This window comes from Lucilia cuprina, chromosome 2 (genome assembly GCF_022045245.1).
Source record: "Lucilia cuprina isolate Lc7/37 chromosome 2, ASM2204524v1, whole genome shotgun sequence".
NCBI classification, from domain to species: Eukaryota; Metazoa; Arthropoda; class Insecta; order Diptera; family Calliphoridae; genus Lucilia; species Lucilia cuprina.
In genome coordinates this window covers 3,238,967-3,257,505 of record NC_060950.1, presented here as the reverse complement: position 1 = coordinate 3,257,505, position 18,539 = coordinate 3,238,967, and the positions used below count along the sequence as shown (strand labels likewise).

Below are 18,539 nucleotides of genomic sequence, written 5' to 3'. Positions count from 1 at the left end.
TGCATAAAAAGGACTTTTTTCGTGCAGTAATTCTGATCTAGGAATCATCATCTGTTTTGTTAAGTTTCAAAGCTTTTTTTCAAATCAAACTTTTCTCTGCAAAAAAAACTAAGTAATTTTCACTAATGTATACTTTGGAAACAGAATACATATGGATTGTGTCATTTTAACTCTACAGTAATAAATAAATGTTTTTTTTTTTTTTTTTGTTCCTATTCTCTGGGGGTCGAACTTGACGATTGAATGTTTTTCAATCACAGCAAAATTTCTTACTTACGCAGCCACCTCTATTGTGTAAATACATCCTAAAGGAAAAACCAGGAAGCTGATAACCGCAAAATGAAAAAATAAATAAACCAAAAACACTAATAAACTTTTTTTATGTTCTTTTGTATAGTTTTTAGATTGTTTTGTTTTTGTGCATTATCAGCTTCTTCAGAAGTGAAGAAGAAAAACAAATGAAAAAAGAATAAAAATCATCAAGATATAGATAAATATAAAACATTCATCGTAAAACATGATTATTTATTGCAGAGTTTGTACTATTTTTTTCGCTTTCTTTGTTGTTTGTTAAAGGAATACAAGAAGGTGTAGAGCTATACGTACATACAACATGTTGCAAGTAGTTGGTAAACAAAAAAATAAATTATGATGATGATGAATGTGTTATTGCTACAATGTGAAAAAAACTAAAGCGCGTATTTTATTTTCAAACAAAATAATAATAATAAACATAAAAAACTATCGGCTCAATTGTTGCTAATGTTGGTTTTACATGAAATAAAATATAAAATAAAATCTGCTGTTTTTACAACATTTTTATAGGTGTCGAAACGTTTTATTTCCAAAATATACCAAGAAAAAGTATACAAAATACATTAAGAAAACACAGGAAGAAATCATTCATACATTCAAGTCAGTCAGTCAGACCATACAAAAGTCTTGGAACGTTTTTTTTTGTTACCAAAAGGGATAAAAAACCATAAAAAATTATTAACAAAACAACAAATGTATAATTTTTTTACGATTCTCTTTATATTTTTATTTCACTATACAAGTTGTATCGCATTCATAAATTGTGTTATTTAGATTTTCATAAATGCATTTCATTTTTACGTACGTTCGGCTCATTCTGAAATTTATACATATTTTCGTTTCGTACAACATTCTTGCCAACAAGATTGTTGTGTTGCGTTGCAGGGAGTTTGTTGTGGACAAAATTAACAGAACCACGCTTTGACTATTTGGTGTGGTGTTGTTTAGTGTTGAACGTTAAAAATAATCGTAAAAAATTGTTTGAGGTTTTTATTTTATGGTTTAATATTTTGTATTTTTTTAACATTTATTTTATTATTTTTATATTCGTGTCGTTGTACAACTAATTTGTTGTCACTTTGTTGTATTTTTTTTCTGATTGGTGTTTAACAGCAGTTTATTTTGTTTTTACACAAACTGTGGCAAAGGTTTTATATTTTATTCATATTCACAGTTTAATAGGAATTTTTCCCTAAAATGGGGAAAAATGAAGAAATTGGTTTTTATTGTTAATAGAGATGATTTGTATAAAAAGTTTTCTTAAGGGTAAAAAGTTTAGTTTTGTGTAAAAAGTGACTTTAAAGTAAAAAATTACTTTGTGTTAAAAGTGACTTTTGTGTAAAAAGCGACTTGTGCAAATTTTGTGCTAAAAATGACATTTGTGCTAAAAGTGACTTTTCTTTAATAAGTAACGTTTGTGTAAAAAGTGAATTTTGTGTACAAAGTGACTTTTTTGTAAAAAGTAAAATTTGTGTAAAAAGTGAATAACAAAAAACCTTGGTGTAAGCTAATGTTTTGTAAAAAAGGCACTTTTTACGTCAAAAGTGACTTTTGTGACTTTTCTGTGAAAAAGACTTTTGTGTAAAAAGTAATATTTGTGTAAAAAGATTTGTGTAACAAGAGACTTTTGTGTAAAAGGTGACGTAAAAGGTATTTTTTTGTATAAATAGTGACTTTTGTATGAAAACTGATTTTTGTGTAAAAAGTTACTTTGGTGTTTAAGCAACTTCATTATCCGTAACCTTTTACATTTGTAAAAGGGTAAATTTGTGAAGCAAATTAAATCCTGTGCAAAATGTTAAATCTTGTGAAATTTTGTATACGATATGCGTAAATATTACAATCAATGTCATTTTGTGTAAATGTAATGTTAAAAACACTGTTGTGTGAAAAACATTGTGTTAAAATTACTTTATACATATGTATGTAAGGGACTCTTGTATAAAATAATAATATTTGTGTGAAGGAAATAGTTTAGTTCAAAGTGACTTCTTGTGTTAAAAATACATTTTGTGTAAAAATTGTGTTGTGTTTTTGTGTTAAAATTCACATTTTTTGTGTAAGAAAAAATATGTTTTTAATTTCCGTTAAAAAAAAGTCTCAAGTGTCTCCCACATTCCCTTCTTACAATAATACCTTCACAACTGTAACATTTAAACAAATTTCAAACTTTTATTTATGGTTTATTTTTTATTTACCTTAACAATTTTATCTTTAATATGTTAAACAGTGATAATTAATTGTAAGACAAAATACAAGATTATCATAAAATGTTTATTGATTTTAATGCACACACCAGAAAACGAATCAAATTTATCAAATTCAAATTATTATAGACCTTTTTTCGCCGTAAAAGACATAAAAAATAAGATTGAATTTAATTAACTATATAAGCATAAAATATGGCGGCCAATGTTGGCGGAGTCATAAAAAATGTAATATAACCTTTAAGCATTAAAAGTTATAAATACTGAGATGAGCTGGGTAGATTAACGAATATTTTATTTAAAGACAGACACTTTAAGCGTAAACCTGTTAAAAGTGGTTAACATAATTTTGACATACTTATGTGTGAATTTTATTATTATTATAATAGCAGGACAAATGTAGCGGTATTAATTTACTACTGGTTTGTCATGCTGAAATTGAGTGTAATTTATCATTTTTGAATTGGTATTCCGTATCTAATTATTATTAATATAAGATTTGCTTTATTACCAGTTCGAGTATTATTTGGATTAAATTTTAAATTCCTTTGAAATTTCTTAAAAAAATCCATTTAACTATTTCTAATATTTTTTTTATATATTTGTTAATTTCTTTGTATTATTTTGAATGTTTTTCAATTAACTTTTTATCTGTAAAAAATCATAGAGAAAGCTAACAAAAATTTATCTGTATTTTACATATCAATTAAATTAATAGAAATAGTAGAATTCCCTTAACAAAATGCCAATAAACAGATTGCCATCTTTTCAATTGAGTAAATTTTTACTTTACTTTATGTACCTCTCTCTCTAAAATTTAAATATTTTATTTTTATTTTTCAAGATAAAGAAATATATTTTATGGTTTTTATAAACAATTTAAATCGGAAATTACTTTAACAAATAAAATGACCTCTTAATAGTTGCCCTCAATTAGAAATTTGTTTAAAGTAAAAATGAACGGAAATGAGTATGAGTAGTGGTCGAAGTAGGTAATTAAGTTTGTTTTAAGTGCTAAAATAAAGGCAACATTAAATTTTTAAAATTCTAAGAAAAACTTGGAAAATTTTCCCATTATTTTTATTTTTTTGAAATGTTTTGCATTTAAAAATAATAAATGTTTTGGAACAAAAATTAATCATAATATTTTAGATTATGGTTTTCTTAAAAAAAAATTGGATTTTTCTTTTCAGTCATTAATGTCTCTACCTTTTTCATTAATAACTATTATTTAAATATTTTTCAACTAAAATTCTTTGGTATTCAAGACTTTAAGAAGAGTATTTTAGGTTTTTAGTTTTATTTTTGTAAAGATAATTTTTAATGCATTTTTTATGAGTTTAGAATTCTTAAAAAAAGAAGTATAGAAAATGTAATACTTGTATTATTCTATTTTACTTTTGAATATAAAACAACATTTATGGTTGATGTGTGGCATACACTTACAGTTGCTGACAAAATTATTCCAACAATTTATTAACATTGCTTTTTCCACTATCTGCGGAAATCTGTCATTAAACTTATGATTCCAAACTAAAAGACAAATTAGGTCTGAGGATCCTCACTTAAAAGCGGGAAAAATAATTATAACCCAACGTGTTGCGTAAAATTAAACCGAACTGTAATCATAACTAATCATAACACTAGCTTCCAATTAGAAGTCTGTGATAAAATGAAATTGACAGAACCGAATCAGACCAATGTAGATGTGACAGTGAAAAGCTGGAACTCTTTCTCTAACAAATTCAAAAATAAAAAGATCCCAGCAAAAACTTTCATTGCTAAAAGTTACTTACACAATAGCATTTTAAGTCATTATTGAACACGGTGATGTTGTAATGTTTGTAATTTCAACAAATAGATATACAGTGTAAAATAACTAGTAGGTAACTTTACCAAAGGGATAAGTTGACATGTATTTTAAATCATTATCTATGGATTAAAATTATCAAATATTTTTACACCAAAGGTAACTATGCACTGATAGATACCTATTTGTTGAAATTATGAGCATAAGTCGTATAAAAAAAGTATACTGCTTCACAGGCAAGAGGGTTAATGAAATAGAATGTATTTTCAAAACACATTATTACTAAGACCTTATTAGACTACTTCTATGTAATCCAGACTTTATGTAATAGTCATTGCAATGTATGTTATTAGGTAAGTAATTACAATTGAATGCCATTATCTAGTTTTTGCTGGGATATTTATTAATGTTCCAAAATTATTCCTTCTTTTCCTATATTTGTCTGTATAATATTTTTGTTCACTGTAAATTTTCATACATTTTACTTATAATCCATTCATGAAATTCTACAATAGAGAGATAGAGTCGTTGTATGTTTAGTTATATATGTATGTATTTATGTGCAGAAATTTTTTTGGTATCTGTATTGTAATTCCTTTAGCTAAACTTTAACATAAACTTTTGACAGTCTAGGGTCTACAAGATGCAAGTAAATAATCTATGAAAAATGAAAATTGTATATGGAGTTTACAGAGAAAACATATTAAAGATAACCAGAGTAAGATTACACAACTTTAAAGGCAAAAATTTTCAAAATAACAAAATTTTATAAAATAAAAATTAACATCTGTTTAATAAGTTATCCTATGGAATGAATTACAAACCATAGTTCTTGTAATCCTCGACTTCTTGAATCAAAAGTTTATCTTTTGCTTTAACTTGTCTACTCTCTCGCTAACAAAGGGGACACTAATATGACGATTATTTTCACCCTCGTTTACAAAGAGTACATCCAGGATGAAAGCCTTATTAAAGCCAACCAGGTGGTTAGTCAAAAACAGTACAGAGTAAAATTTCTCAGTTGTTTATTATTTTTATATTAACCTTAAAAGATTTGACTCCTTTACATAACTCCATCTTAGATAATAAATACTAAAACAACCCTCACACATGCCTGCCTTAGTGCAAAAAAATATTTGCATTTATTTGCAAAAGGATTTCTTTCACATGATGTGTATATTTACGAAGGAAGTTAAAACGAGAAAAAAACAATAAACAAAAGATTAAAGAAAACAGAAATAACAATAAACTTAAAAGTTAAATAGAAAAAAATTACAAAAAAAAATATAGTTACTAAAGATACAAGACAATTTTATTAGACTTAATATAAAGGGTTTAAGGCGATAGGAAAAATATTAACAAGAATTTAGCAAAACAAATATGTAAACTTCATAGACAAATAAATTATTAATGTCATTAAAAATTAGAATAAACATAAGATTTGTTTTTATTGTTTAAACAAAAAAACTATTTACATACTTTATATATTTGTTTAATAACAAAGTAACTGAAATAAAACAAACTTTTAATTAAAATTATGAAGTTATTTTGTTAGAAATAGTTTAAGCAAATATTATATGATTTTTTCAAGAAAGGTTAGATTAGGTTGAAAGAAAAAACAATAGGCTGATCTGATGGTAAAAAACAATCTGTGAAAGAAATTATAATCTTAAAATAAAATAAATTATTGTCCAATCTTCAGAAACATTGTTTCCTGTAGATAGTTCGTCGAACGGTTTTGCCTGCTACCAATATGATGTAACAATTAATGCTGGAAGAATATTCGGACATTATGGAGTCCAATTCGACATTATATTTAACCCCATCAACTAATATGGTCCTAACACTGTTGAAAGTCATAATGTTAATCTCTATATTATCGAATTTATTGCTTCATTGGTTACACTCCAATATACCTACACGGTTGATACTGATTACTAATGATGGGTAAAAGATTTTATTAAAACACTTTCTAGTGAAATTGTGGAACTTATTCAGATAATGCTACTTTTCATAAGTGATGTTATATATTAAATCAACATTTTTATTACATTTAAAGCAAACGAAGAATGTAATCCTTTTTCTTATTAAAAGTTATGTTAATTTAAATTTGAAATAAATTTTAAATGTCAATCTCATACGCAACGTTTATTGTCTCCTTAACAATATTGAAATATCAAATAAACCTACTCAAATTAAACAAGCACTTGAATACCGACAGTGTTCAAGTAGTTGCCTTAAATAAGTACTTGATAACAATTTTAGAATAATTCTTAAACAAATTTTACAGACTTAATTGAAATCTTAAATATATATACCTCAAAAATAAACATGCTGGACTTTTTACAATAAATTAAAAATCTTACAGACAAGACGACAACTCCCCAGTTAGTTATTTAACAGGAAGTGAAAATGTCAAAGAAAAGAATTTCACTTCAGTCAAATTCTTATATAAAACCGGAAAAATAAATGCACATTAAACACAAATTATCCACTAAAATAACACTTAAATGAATGACTCCTTTCTGTTTAAAATCCCCCAAAACAACTGAAAAATATTTTAATTTAAAATTTATTATTCGAACAATTCAATAATCAACGTAATTTTGCCCCTTTTTGTAAATGGCAGCAGCAGTATTTTATTGTATTGAAATTCATTAAATATTCAAACATTAACATAATTGCAAACAAACAATCAATCGCACAACAACAACAACATCTACCTATTTACACTCATAGAAATTCTACCCAAAGACGCCAGCAATATTATACTAAAGCTGTCATCGTCATTGTCATTTATACTAACTAATCTTGCTCGTGTGTACCTTAAAACAAATCATTATTTTCTATTCTTTTTAGTTGAGAAAAAAAAAATACTAATAAATTTTTATTCTACGATATTTACTTGATAATTTAAACATTTAATAAATGGAAATTTTGTCTTAAACCCTAAAAGAGCTGAAACTTATCTATTTGTATGTATAGAGTTGTAGACACCTTGGTAGACAAATATTTGACGCCACCATCATACCATTTGTTTTTGTTTTCACTACACGCTTCTAATGCGTTTCGAAATTGATTTGTTGTGAAGATGAAGAAAAAAAAAACTTGAAAAATACTACACTTGTTTTTCCAGAAATACAAAAGTAACGAACACAAAAAAACTATATGATAATAAATTCATTAGTTAAAAATCTTTGAAATTTCATTAAAGGCACAAATAGCTATAAAAACTTTAAATACACTGAAAGAAAACGAGATAAAAACATTAGTTGTATTTCGTGAGCTAAAACCTAATCAGTTATCGTTTACAAAATTCACCTTTAAATACTCTTCAGCACGAGCTGTTTTCTATATTTCTGTTCCTTCTCTTCATCACATTTTCTAATATAGAGTCACGATCACTGATAGAATCTCTCATAATAAAATACCCCAAATTTAAAATTTATAACAGAACTCCCCATTTTTAATAAAGTTTGAGTTTGTCATAGGAAAAGTAATACATCGTGTTTCCTTTAATATATTGCAATTTTAACTCAAGATGTCTGGGAATTCCTTACCGTATATTTTCAGAATAAATCTCATTTGCAGTTTAAATTATATCTACACACTCAAACATTTTCTTATTATGAAATATTGTTCAAATATCTCTAGATCGAGACTTAAATATTACATCAGATATTTTTTAAAACACATAAGTCATTTCTCCTCATTATAAACACCAAAGATCTGTTATTCGTTGGAAGGCTACAATGATGCTAGACACTTCAAAACATTCTCAGATAAGCTGTTTCCTTTAGATAATCTGCCTGAAGTTCTTCGTTAGTAATCCTTGTTCCATCATTTTTGAAATATAGAACCAGTTTGGTTGGTCCTTCCTTTTTATCAGTTATTTTATTGAATTTACTAATATAAAAAAACATCATTTTGCAGGGCCAAAGTGTAAAAGCTCATGAGACTTTTAAAATTAGATATGTGCGGGTTGATCTGGTCGGCCAAAGAGTGAGAGCTTAAATGTTGTATTAATCAGAAATAGCAAAACCGAATGAGGTTTCAAAGTAAGAGAGATCATGAGGCATGATTTCCTTAAAATCGGATGGTAACGAGAAGCTTTTGAAAAGTCAAAAAATGGTCAGCTCGGCTAAAGTGAAAAAGTTCATGGGTCTTGAACTCTTCATAATTTAATTAATCACAAGCTTTTCATTTAAGCTTTTGTTTAAGATCCGTCGTCTTAAATTTATAGATTTTTTTCTTAATGTTCGATCTTTGTAAAAGATCGAACGATAAGAAAAAATTGTCAAGATCATCTATTAAAGTCGGAGATGTAATGGTCAGCTCCGAAAAAGTGTAAAAGATCATGGGAGTGAAAAAATTTAATATGAATGATATTAACTGCTTGATCTCGACTTCCACTTGGCTAAAGAGTGAGGGCTGAAGAAGAAATCTGATCTTAATCTCTTTCGATTTGTAGTATTCATATTAAATAATAAAGACACACCGAAAGTCATGATCCTCTATAAAACTAGATCAGAACTTCAAACAATATTTCTCTAACAACAAACTTCTCTGAGTGTATTGCAGACAACACTACCAAGTCACACACTCTAACACAACACTTTAGTTTTCATGTAAAAGCGATTGTGGCGTTTCTGGCAGAGTCGAGTCGAGTCGAGTGTAGAAAAAAAATCACTTAAAATGATTAAACATCTTTTGACTCACCTTCCTGGTCGTCTGTTCTATTTTACTGGAAATGAAAAAAAAAAACTTTCTTTTGGAAAAAAGACAATTTAAATAAAACAATATACTTACTAACACTTACAAACAACATTCACACAAATTATTTCTACATACTTAGCACTAAATTACATTTCTGCATACATTAGTATACTAGAGACACAAAAAAAGAAAGATACTTTTCTTACTGAAGATGTTAAGCACCAAGTCTCCCCCCTAATAAAATATAAATTAACATTCTTTGACACTTTTATCGTAATCTACTCACACGACTAACGATGATTGTTTAAATATGTAAATAAATTGTAGATTTATATTATTATTGCTTTTTTTCTTCTCCAGCTATTATTTTGTTTTATTATTGGTTTTACTGTGATTATTCCCGTATTGAATATTTTTTTGTTTTCATTTTATTTGAATTATGTTTTGACATTTATCTCACCATAAGTGGCCATTAACGTGCATCGTATACGAGTTTTTATGTACCTGCCACATTTCGAAAATCAGTTTAAATTATGACAAATAACACGGGAGGGCGCGCACACGCAGCCACTAAATTGTGTGTTGCGTTTTTCAAAATGCTTCTGTTAGGTTTGAGTGTTTTTAGATGACAAAGTAGAAAACTTGAAAACATTTTAACACGTTCGATAAGGGAGTGGACGCAAAGTGGTCGTTAAATCGATAATATTTGTGATAATATAAATCGAAAAAAAGGAAATATGAAAAGTATGATAGTAGTGCCAAAAACTTACAAGAGTTTTAAACTTACGAATATCGTTTGGCTTGAACTTTTCTTTACAAACTCAAACTCCTAAAAAGTCTTAATTTATCTCTAAGAGCTTTTTTATTTGACTACATTTACGATTGTATAGACAGATACTTTATGATTGTGTTAAAATAATATTAACTGCCAAATGGTTATTATCTAGGGCAAGATGTTTTTTGGCATTTAACAATCTCTATACTCTTTTTGTCACATGAAATCTTGTAAGAAGTATTTACCTCTGTCTGTTACTATGAGTATTTTCCAAAAATAAAATTTAATTAAACATGCAAAACACATCCGTAAATGTTTTGGTTTTTTATGGGTGTAACAAATATAAATAAAGTATAAATGTAACCATTCTCACTCACATAACGTTTCACAATTGAAAGATACGAGTACTAAAAATATTGTATAATGTTCTCATAAAATTATTTCACACACACGGCAAAAAGTACCGCACTTCTTTTAACTTTATATTTTTTCAGAGGTAAAAATGTTATATAAAATATTTACATTTATACATTTTGGTTAAGAAATATGTATTTGCATGCTAAATAAATGTGTAACAAATGAATTTCTCATATGGTTGGGTTTGTTCTAAATGTTTCAGGCAGTTGACTCAAATCTTTAAAAAGATAGCTAAACCCAGTTGATCAAGTTGTCTTTCTTAATTTTGTTTTAGTAGAACATTTTTTGATAAAGTTTACTTTTTATAGAACATTTTTATTGAAATTTTCTCTTTATAAAAAAATTATAAATTTTGCACTTTTGCGTGTAAAGTAAAGATTATTTTAAAATTTTCTCGATTTAGAGCGTTATTTTGAATACACAGCTATAGTAAATAATTATTTCGAAAGAAAAATACGTTAATCTTTAGAATTTGATAAAATTATAATATCCTGCGAAATCCTTCGAAAACGCCTTTTCCATTATTCATCGAAAATGATCGTTATATGTCAAAATATGGAAAAATCATATCCTTAAAAAGTCCAGAGGTTAATGAAAGTATTTAATAAAAATTTCTTCTTATAGAATACGTTCGATAAAACTATCCCTTTATAAAAAATGTTCGAAAAAAATTACTCTTTTTAAAAAAGTTTTCTATAAAATTTTCTTTTTAACGACTTTATTTTAAATAGCAATTAAAATAATTTTTTTTATGAAATATAACTTTAGAGAAATTTTTTGATCAAAATGCGAACTTTTGATAAATTTTCATATATATAGAATATTGTCGATAAAATTTCCTCCTTTTAGAAAAAATTACGATAAAATTTTCTTTATAGAAGATGTTATTAAAAATGTTCGATATTATTTTTCTCTTTGCAGAAAATATTCTCTTGATAGTAAATTTTCAATAAAATTTGCTCTATATAGAAAATCTCAACAAAATTTTGTTTTTATTTTCAAAATTTCTTTATAAAAAATGTTCAATAAATTTTCTCTCTTAAAACATTTTTTATAAATTTTCTTTTTGTAAAAATTGTCTATACAATTTTCTCTTTGAAGTAAATTTTCGATAAAATATTTTCTTTATAGAACATTTTTAATAAAATTTTCTTTTTATAAAAATATTTCCACATAATATTCTGTTTGGAGAAAATGATTTAAAATTTTCGTAAAAATTTATATTTTTAGAAAATATTTGATAAAATTTTGTATTTAAAAAATTTCTTAAATGAAAATTTTCGATAAAAATATTTCGTTATTTCAAAGTTTTGATTCATTTAAAAAAAAATTTATAAAATGTTCTCTGTATAAAAAAATTTTAATAAAATATTATTTTTATTTATTATTATTTCGACAAAATTTTCTATTTATAGAAAATGTTCGAAAAATTATCTTTGTAGAAAATATTCTACAAATGTTTTCTTTATAGAACATTAATCATAAAATTTTCTCTATATAAAAAATTTCAGAACGAAAATTTTTTATAAAAATTTTTGAAATAAGTTTCTTCTTGTAACAAATGTTTAACAAATCCTTCTCTTTATAGAAAAATTTCGACAAAATTTTCTATTTATAGAAAATGTTTGATAAAAATTTTCTTTATGGAAAATTTCCGATAAAAATTTTTATTAATAGAAAATTTTCGAAATCATTTTGTATATGAAAAAGTTCATATAAAATTAGTTTCTTATAGAAAATTTCCTATACATTTTTTTCTTTGTAGAAAATTTTTAATAAAATTTTCACTTTATAAAAATATCATGTTTTTTAATGCAATTTTGCAATAAAATTTTAATAAAATTTAATTAAATAATTAGTTTATAGAAATATTTCAATAAGATTGTCTGGTCAAATAGGTATTTTATTTATGTAACTTTGTAAGTTTGTAGTGATAATTTTTTCTACATTGCATAAACAATTCCACACAAGAAAAACTGCTACAAAAACTGACAAATGCAAAAAAGAAATATAAAATAATAAAGACAGTAAAAATCCCCATATGAGATCCAACCTAAAAAACATACACACAACAACAACTACGTTTAATAATTGCGTTAAATTACCATGCTAAATGTGTTTAATAGTAGAGACGTGTGTTGGCAGTCAGGTACTTCATACTCACAAGTATGAATGACAGACAGAATGCCAATTTTACTTTTTCTAAATAGTTGTAAGTGTCTTTAATATAACTAAAGGGATTTATAAACAATAAAATTGAAAAAATATTTGTTTATAAAAAACCATTTGTATCTGTTGCCTTTAAATGATGTGACAGAATTGTGACGCCACTCACTCATTCTTTTGACAAATACATATCATTACGATTTTTCCTACCTCTTTTTTTAATAAATGTATTTTGTAAAATTTGTTTTATTATTTACTTGTGAAATCAACCAAATGTTAATGTGTTAAAAAGAGTTTTTTAGCCTTAAGTGTTTGTTGAAATGTAATTAGCTGTGTTACATTAATTTCCATGATACCATATGCCTCATAATATTGCCAATGACGGAGTCGATGTTGATGATGTTGTTGCTGATGTCGATGATTTGATGATTATACCAAAAGTAATTGTATATAATCCCGCTTCGTTTGAATTACTTTATTGTAATTAATTAGCTGAAAAACCATTTCATTTCCAACACACAAAAATTATGAGGTTCTTAAAAGTCTTAAATAACTTTAAATCCTAAATGGAATTTTGTGTTTGTAAAGTTTATTTCATACGAAATTTTTATATACTCCTTCTCTATACGCAATTTATGTGAATTATACACTCAAAGAAAATGTTAAGTATAATACTGAATATGCCAAACACTTGTTTAGATTTTTTCATCATTCATTTGATGGTTTTAACCTGTACTCAGCAAAATCTTTACATACCCGGTAAGTAGGCAAGTAATATGGGGAAAAGTGTAAGTAGTTACTTTTTGGGTGAATAACTACTTATTCTTATTCGACTGAAAATATTTTACTGGGGTATAGTCAATAGATTGCTGAACAGGTTTGTTTCGAAACTAATGTACTTATACTCTAACTAGTTCAGTATTGACTAGTCAAAAGATTTCTCTATAGACTGGTTCGTAGGCTAGTCGAAAGATGATTACTTAGGCTAGTTAGAATACTAGTCCATAGAACAATCAATAGACTACTCATAATGACAGTTCATAGACTAGACAAATGTCCAAAAATTCAACTAGTCAAAATACTACAAAATAGTTCATTAACTATTCAAAATTATTATATTAATTTATAGAATACATATTTTTTGAGAAAAATTTAATGATTTGATTTCGTAAATAATTGGCAAAATTTATTGAATAAGCTTTTTATTAAATCAATTAAAAATTTGTTAAATCAATTAAAATTTGTTTAATATAACAAAACATTCTGAACTCCGTAATTTTACAATAAATCAATTAAAAGTTAATTTTTTTAAGATTACGTTTTAAAATTATTATCACAGAGAGATGATAATTTACCAACATTTGCCAACTGAGTGTATTCCACAGACTTTGCTAAAATAAAGTGTATGATACTTATGAAAACGATTTCAATTGTACCAGAGATGAAAACAACTGAAAATAAGAGATTCAAAATATTGAAACACTTAAGAACAAAAGAAAAAAATCGAGAGAACGAATAGTATATAGAATTTAATTGAATTGCTGTTCAATACGAATTTATTTACATCCACTGCGGCATCCAACTCCTTCCGTTGTTGAAGGCTAAAAAAAGCCAGCAGCAGTAGTTGTGTTGCATGGCTCTTAAGGGAAAATAAAGCAAATCATCAATGATGATTTGAGTTTAAGAAATGTGCGTTGATTTCCTCTTTTTGTATACTTTTATTTAAGGGGTTCTTCAAGTAGTTCTTCGTTTGCTTCTTTTTTTTCTGACAATTTTTATGTAGAATGCTGCATGCTACTAATTGATTGTGCACTAATTTATGTGCTGCACGTTCTTAATGTAACTTAAATTCTTTGGTTGTTTGTGCTGCTCAAAAGCAGATAAACAACATAACACACAGCCGTTCGAACAAACAAAAATATGTTCAATGCAAATAATTTTATTGCTGAAAAATGTTAAAGGGTATCAATACCACCACAAATAAGAATTTTAAATTTGGTTTCAACAAGAAATGCGGAAAAGAAGATATTTTCTGCAAATTGCAGGAATTTTAACTTAAAGTGTCACTTATACAACTTAACTTTAAACTCTACAGCTATTTTTAAAACAATTTTATTATTTTTTTCTTAACATTAACAAATTATTGACTTTAACTTCCTTTTAATCAAATGACACAAACCTTTTACTTTTCTTTGTCAAATTAAATTCAAATTTAAAATTTAATTAAAATCAACTTAACGCACCTTTTTATACATCAGATCCTTCATAAGAACTGTTTATTTTCTTTTTTAAGGAGTACTTTTTCCTGTTATTAAAAGTCATTACAATAAGTTTATACCTTTGCACAGGATAGTGAAAAGGAAACAAACCAAAAAATGGTATTTATTATTAAAATTACTATATCCTCTGGTACCTTTTATATATAGTCTTTGTTTAACATTTTTTCTGCGAATGCTGGTGCTGGTTGGTTGTCTTTGCGTGGTGTATTTTTTGTATAAAAATACTTTTAATAAAAAAAATCTACCATAAAAATTAAAAAAAAATGTTTACAAAGCTTGTACATTGAACAAAAATATCGTACAACAATGAATGTAAAGAATTTTTCGTCAATAACATGAGCAAAAGTTGATAAAAAGAACAAAAAAATGATGAAGAATGAAAAAGGACTTACAGGTTCGTAAGGCAAGTTAAAAAATAAAATAACGAAAATATAAATAAGTAAAAGAAATCCATAAAAGAAAAAAATGCCGGCAGCTAAAGAAAGTAAAAAAAATGGAAAGAGCAGCAAAAAATAAGTACGAAAATAAAATAAAAAAAGTATAAAACATTAATACAGAATCTTAACTTATAATGGCATGTGATAAAAAGCTAAAATGTTGTTTTCTTCAGCTTCGGCATTTATTGTGTGATTGTAGGTGGTGGACAAATAATATCTGACAATATACAGAGTCAAACAAACAGAGAAACAGATGAATGGACTGGTAGACAAACAGCAGCAGTTATTCGAACATACCGAAAGACCAACTGATACAAGATGTACACACGCATACAATGAAAATCAATGCTGCAAGCGTTTTTAACCCAGTAAGCGTGTTTTGTTACAATAATTGGGCTTGATTTTTGCAGGACTACCAGAAGTTATCCACAACTTGCCACCATTTAAATTACTTTTCGCTACACATTCTATTGATGCAGAATTCACGAAAGCACGACAAGTTGCAGAAAGAGTTCGATAAAGGCTTGAAGAAATTTTTAATTTTAAATTATATAAATTTTATCATGTTAATTACTTCCTTCAGCATAGATAAATATTGAGTTTGAAACTGGATCTCTGTCTTCCAGAGTCACTAGTTTTATAGAACTCTCTTCAATTATGAAATTCGAACGACTGTCAAATAGTTAGTTTGAAGTTAGGATGTACACACTTCCGAAGAAATACACCAATTAAGAAACAACCCCACCATAAATAAATAAAACTCCTAAATATTTATTAAGATCGCTACGATCGTTATGATTTTATCGTTTTTGGTTTTTGAGACGCCATGAAAAAATATGTCATGTTAAGCCATCACTCTTTTCGAGCTTTAGATCTATAATATAATAAGGCTGGTGTTTAAAGTCCTGTATTCAGATATGTTTGGAAACTGTATTTCTATTTCTCCTTAAAACCCATCTTAACGTATCTCAACTTAATACCAAAAAAGTTCTAAGTACACAAAGGCACGCAGTCATTCACATCCGCTTTCTTTGCAGATTGATTGCAGGATATGGTGATCGTAATCGATCTTTACTTAGAACCTTAGAGAATCATTGCAATACAATTATAGTCTTATTTTGAGCATTTTAGTAGTTCGATCCCAATTAATGATCTTGCAGCCAACTTTAAACTAATATCGATTTTCTCATCAAATGATCAATAATTTACATAAAATTCAACGAATACAATCGTCGTTAGATTTTACTTTTAAAATTGACAACAGTGTAGTTTTTGATTTTTCAATCAATCGCCACAACCTAAATAATTTGCAGTGTTATTAGAATTAGTTTCTTAAGTGTTTAGATAAGTTTGGGGATCGCGTTTTGATTTTTTCAAAAACGACATCTTAACGTATCTCAACTTGATGTCAAAAAAGTTTCTATTACACAAAGACATGCAGTCATTCAATTCCGATTTCTTTAAAGATTTAAGAAAATTTCTATGAAACTTAACGATCGTAATCTATCTTAGCTTACAACCAAAGAAAATGGCATCATCACACTAATATTTTGTCAATAATATTATAGTCTTATTTGTCTCATTTTGGTAGTCTGATCCCAAATGATCTTGCATCTAACATTAAATTAAAACCGATTGAATATTAAAAAAAAATGTAATCAATGTGTTTATTTGGTTGTAGATACTTGACTGGATTTTTTTGCAAGTTTCAATTAGAGATAATCTTAATCCGATTGTCGGCGATTGTGTGATCAGTAAGTAATAAATGAAATCCGGACAACTATTTTTTTATTACTTAAATTCAAATTAATCCTTTTTTATAAGATTTCTATTGAACTTACCATTTAATTGCCTGCTGGGTTATTTATCGAGAAAAAAGGAAAAGTCTTAAGAATTGGAGTTTTTTCTTTTCTTTGCCAAACTTATAGAGAAGTAGTGGCAGAAGTGGAAGTAGTACGTAGTATGTTGTTGTAGTTGTTATCGTAGCTGTTATTGTAATTGTTGTTGTTGCTGTTAGGGAGCTGCTTATGTCAGGTAATCCATTGTTAATCCTTGTTAGCATTATTTGTTCCTTTCCATCTTACACGTACTTGTACACGTTTTATCAACGAAATTGTTATGTTATAATATTATGTTTTTTCTGCGTTATTTTTTGTAATATTTCTTGTTTTATGTTATTTTTGTTTTTCAATACAAATGGATTTTATAAGAATTTCTTCTCTTTTTCAACTTGTAACCGTAACGTTAGTGGCGCTTAAATATCGTTAAGATGACTTAATCCGTTATAATGTAAAAAGCACTTTTCATATGTTATCAATGAGTAGATTTATTTTGTTTTATAGTTATAATTTAACTTTATAAATTTTCCAAAATTTTTTATTTGATATTTAAGAATTTTTTATGATTTCAGAAAAGTAAGAGCTTAAGAAATTTACAATTAGTTTTATTATGTATTTTCATTTTAGTGACCCATATTTATGGCTTTACATATTTGTTTATTTATTATTTGTTTTCTATAACTAAATACTGTTTTAAAGTAAATATTATTTGAAGTTATTTATCATTATTTAACAAAAAAAAATACCTTTTATTAAACAGCTCTACTCATAATCAATATGTATAAAACGTAGTTATTTTTTTTTTCTTATTGAAAATATGTACATCAAACAATTGAAATAACAACTCAAACCTTATAATACACCCGTTAATATTTACTTTTTCCTAATATTTGTTTAATATTTATCTTTTGAAAAATAGACACAGAGATAAGTATCAAAATGTAAATCAATTAAAATTTAATATCTTTCACATATTATAAATTCTTCAAAACCCCAGAGGGTGGCGGTAGATAAGCCCTGGTCGGGTGCTTCACACACGTAGTTCAACACAGAGAAAAAAACTAACACTTTATCAATTTCATTAGTAAGTTAACTTTTTTATTTATCACCGTTAAGGAAATCACATTCTCACGTATTTTAACGTTTTTCTTATTAAAAATAATTTTCTTTTTTTTTCTTATAAAAATTCCAATTCTTCACCAAATGTTATTCCATTAATGAAATTTGGTTTTCGTTGTCACGTTTTCGTACAACATTTAAGTTGAAATGTTCGCGGCAAACTAAACTTCTGTTTGTTACAATTCTGGTATGAAACTATTGAAAAATGCCGGGAAATTGTTGGTTGCTTTCGACAAGGTTTGATGTAACGGTTTGAGTTGGTTTGTTTAAGGTTTTGTTTATATTTTTGGGTGTTTTGTTTTGTTTCTGCTATTCGCTTTTTTCCTTTGTTTTTATTTTTAATATGAGGGGTTATGGTTGGTTGATGTGGTTCTGTATGAAGAAATTTTTTGATATATTTTTGTTTTTATGAGTGCGTTTTTCGATATCTACTAAGATATCAATATGTTTGTACGTGTTT

General features: G+C 26.5%; 1 protein-coding gene across 2 annotated transcripts in view; it reads right to left on the bottom strand.

Annotated features, from left to right (window-relative positions):
• Positions 1 to 18,229, bottom strand: part of LOC111680501 (kinesin-like protein CG14535) — a 124,123-nt gene extending 105,894 nt beyond the window's left edge. For both annotated transcript variants that reach the window (XM_046947931.1, XM_046947935.1), the window contains exon 1: positions 16,964 to 18,229. The gene's annotated coding sequence lies outside the window, so the exon portion shown is untranslated. The remainder of the gene's footprint in view (positions 1 to 16,963) is intronic.
• Positions 18,230 to 18,539: the final 310 nt, after the last annotated feature.